Below are 4034 nucleotides of genomic sequence, written 5' to 3'. Positions count from 1 at the left end.
AAAGAGTTTTGACAAAAGATTGAGTGATTTTTTGAATTGACAATGCTGATCCTATTTTGAGGAGCAAGATGAATCTTTATAGGGCTCAGGTATGGCATGAAAAACATGCCAAAACATTTCCTGCCCAAAGCTTCACCTTCCCCCCACTCCCATCCACCTTTATTTCATGTTTTCTGGAGGTTTTCCCAACCAGCCAGTGTTGCCTCCAGCAGTCCCTGCAGAGCCCAGCAGAGGGGAGTGGGCCACCACATTGGTTTTTCCTCTCCTGCCCAGTCTCGGGGTAAAGCCACACATCTTTAGGACATTATTTAACCATACACTCAATTTGCAAAGCAAAATTAAACTTTTTTTTTCCTGGTTAAGCATAAGTTTTCTAGTGGAAGGTGCTCCTGTCCATGGCAGGGGTTGGAACCAGCTGATCTTTAAGGTCCCTTCCAACCCAAACCATTCCATGAGTCTAAGGAAGAAGCAGAAGCTTTACTGAAATAAGGTCTTTGTCCATAGTTTGATGGCAAAGGCATGCTGACTTTAAGTTCTTTACCTACATATGAGATAGAGTTCAGAGTTTTAGAAAGTACTGTGCAGGACAAACACACTTTGGCACATCCTCAGAAAAGGTTGTGCAGAATCAAGTTTCACCTCAGTGTGAGTGATGAAGACCTCCCAAAAACCTTGGTACAGGAGCTGGAGGTTCCTGTATGATTTATGCCTGGGCATAAATCAAGTTCCTCTTCAGAAAAGAGTCTCTGTGGAATAAAAACTGTGTAAAGGTGAAACTTTGGCACAAAGAGACCTCAGGATATGGACACATTGTAAGAGGAAGGGCACAGGAGTGTATCATTTAGCCAGCCTGGTAGGCTTTTATCAGGTTGAGAGAGATAAGGAGCCAACCTGACTCAGAGCTGGCCGAACTCCTGCCTCCTATTCCAGCAGGAAGGCAGAGGCTCTGGAGCCAGCTGCCTCCTGAGGGAAGCTGTGTGGCACCCAGAGCAATTTAGCCCAAACTGAAGTAGGGAGAGCCACTTTGTCACTGCCCCTGTGGTTTCTCCAGCCTTCTTTTCCAGGCCCCTGCCAGTGCTGCTGCACATGGATCAGGCTGAGCTGCTGCCTGAGGCTGCTTTTCTTCCCCTGCCTGTTGCCAGTGCCCTCCGGGGTGACTCCCTGGATGGCTCCCTCACCTGGAAATCAGCCATCCTTTATTCCTCAGGTGCTCACCTTCCAAAGCAAGGCCTGGGTTTTTGCATGATTCTCTGGGAATTGTGCTGCTGCAAAGGGAGCACCGAGGCATCTGCAGGCCTCAGCTGAGGGAAAAAGCCTGCTGGCTGCTCCATGCTTTTTCCTTCTGATAACAGCAGCCATGCACAAAAGGAATGGCAACTTTTCTGGGAGCAGTGTGGGACTGCCAGCCCACTCTGCTGCCCTGAGGAACAAGGACAAAGTTTCCACCCAGCTCTGCTGCTCCCAGGGTAAAGGGCTGGGGAGCTCCTGAGGGAGGCAGGAATTCAGGAGCTCCAGTTCCCCTTGGCACTGCCTTCATGGAACACAAACTCCTTCAGCTGCTGGGAAATACAGCTTTGGCTCCTGGATCCAGCTCTTCCTATGGAGGCTTTGCCTAAATCTCACAATGCCAGGCTGTACCTGCCTGTGAACTACCCTCAGACACCAACCTGAGATAACCCTTTTCCCAGGGAAAGAGCAGAACAAAGAGCATAATACATGTGAAGGAAAGTGCTGAATTCCTCACTACCCTGTCGTGTGTCTTTGCAGCCTCTGGGACCTCACTCCTAGTCTTGGGAGATGACTAAATAAACAATCATTCCGCACAAGTTGCTCACTTCCTCACTCTGCCTATCACCGAGGGCTCCATCCCAGCCTTTATCTGCCGAGGGAATTCAGCAGGGCTGGAATTCCTTCACACAATGTGCTCTCACTTTCTTCATGGCTCCCAGGGGAGATCAGTGCCTGACTTCAGTGGGTCAGGATATCAAACCAGGCTTTCTGCCTTGCTTTGCTTGTCTCTGCCTTGGTTATCCTCTATGAAAAATAGAATGGTGACTGCTTCCTGCCTCTTTCCTTCTTGCATTCCCAAAGAGAGGGTGAGTTTCATTTATTAATGCTCGTGGAGCCCTTGGGGACCTGCAGATAAGGAAGCTCAGTGTGAAGCACAACAGAATGTTCTACCTCACAGGATTGTGCTGCACTGTTTCTTTTCAAATCACTTACTGACATTGTCCAAAGTAAAAGTAGCAATAATAATCAAACCCAAGTAAAACCTGAGTCTAAGTCTGTGAAATGCAGCTGAGGCCTGCCAGGCAGCCTATTTAGGGAACAGATGGAATTTATTCCTGAAGGTAGAAGGAAGGGAAGGCTAAAATGGTCAGTTGGACATTGACCCAAAGAGTGACCTCAGAGACACATCCCAAAGGGGACAATGATCCATCAGCAGGTCCTGCTGCAGAGGAAAGCAGAGGCATGACAATATCTGGGAATTTCTGAAGAGCAGCAAGATCAACCCATTGGATTGTCCAGGGACTTTGGGAACAGCAGTACAAGAAGTGGCTGCTGCTGAGCAGAGTGAGGAAGGGCTGTAGCTACACAGAACTCTTCCTTTCTTCATCTGGGAAGCCCAAGGGGTGGAAAAACTGAGGCACAGACAACAGATTTACCAGAAGTCCATATCTGGTTCTCCAGAACCTGTTCTCCAGAACTAGAGATCGTATTCTATTCCAAACTTAATTTTGCTGGTGATGCTGAACACAGGCCTGAGTAAGACAACTGAAGTAAGCCAAATATACCCCAATCTGCCATTTCTTGTTCGGATATTCTGCCTCTGGCAGACAGGGGACAGTCCCCATGCCTGGCTGTGCCACCCTGCCCCTTATCCAGCTCCCAGGCTGGCTCAGGCAAACAGGATGTCACAAGCTCCAGAGGAAAGCCTGTATGGAGACACCTCTGTGCTCCCAGCAAAGCCCAGGGGCTGTCTGGAGTTGATATGAGGACAATACTTCACACATGGCAATTTAGAAAAATCTCAGGACCTTGAGAACAACTTAAACTTCCCTAAATGCCCTTTTTAGAGCTTCCAGAAGTGTGTTTATTTGGAAACAAATGTGAGAGGAAACACGCAGAGGATGAAATGAAGTGTGAGCTTATTTTAAGAGTATTTGATCAATTGCTGCTGAGAAAAACCTTGGTAGGTTGTGTGTACCTGGGACATCTGTGCTCCTTCTTCTAGCCAGCTTTGTCACTGAGTTGCAGCTACTAATTAACACTTTTATTACCATGTACATCAGAAGGGTGAAGAGCTCCAATGTCCTGCAGAAACCTGATGGTACCAGACAAACCCAGCTTAAAATCTGGAAACAAAACTTCAGCAGGTGTTACCTGCTGACCAGTTCTTGAGTGGCTTCAAACACTTTCCTACACAGATGTTGGGTTTTTTTTAAGTTCTGTTTTTTGAGCTTCAAGCAGAAGAGATTCCAGATACTTCTGAGTCAGGTGCCAGTGCCACTGTTCAGAGCACTCATTTTTTCCACGGATTCCTTTGCTTAGGAGTGCAGGGAAGGTGACAAAGACACAGCTGTCAATGCAGGAACGTGGCTCTTTATCAGTACAAGCCTTCTCTTTTCGCCTGTAGGCTCAGCTTAACTCTTGAAAGGAGGATTCAGTGACTAGAAAAGGGAAGTGACCCTGCTGTTTGTGCAGGGCAGATTGCACACCCTCCGCCTGAGGTGTCATGAGCTCCTGATCCCTGCTCTGATCCTGCTCCCTTCTCTGATCCCGCTCCCTTCTCTGATCCCACTCCCAGCTCCTGATCCCTCTTCCTGCTCCGATCCCAGCTCTGATCCCTCTTCCTGCTCCGATCCCAGCTCTGATCCCTCTTCCTGCTCCGATCCCAGCTCTGATCCCACTCCCATCTCTGATCCCTTCTCTGATCCCGCTCTGGTCCCGCTCCCCGCTCCCTGCCCCATCCCTCTCCCATCCCTCTCCCATCCCGCTCCCATCCCGCTCCCATCCCTCTCCCATCCCGCTCC

At 48.9% G+C, this 4034-nt stretch overlaps 1 long non-coding RNA gene across 1 annotated transcript in view; it reads right to left on the bottom strand.

The window, feature by feature from the left end:
* Positions 1 to 397: 397 nt before the first annotated feature.
* Positions 398 to 4034, bottom strand: part of LOC117245481 — a 24359-nt gene continuing 20722 nt past the window's right edge. The window contains exon 3 of the long non-coding RNA XR_004500200.1: positions 398 to 3671. This is a non-coding gene — a long non-coding RNA (uncharacterized LOC117245481). The remainder of the gene's footprint in view (positions 3672 to 4034) is intronic.

The sequence above is a fragment of the Parus major genome, chromosome 24 (assembly GCF_001522545.3).
Source record: "Parus major isolate Abel chromosome 24, Parus_major1.1, whole genome shotgun sequence".
In the NCBI taxonomy this organism is placed as follows: Eukaryota; Metazoa; Chordata; class Aves; order Passeriformes; family Paridae; genus Parus; species Parus major.
This window is presented reverse-complemented; position numbering and strand designations above follow the sequence as displayed.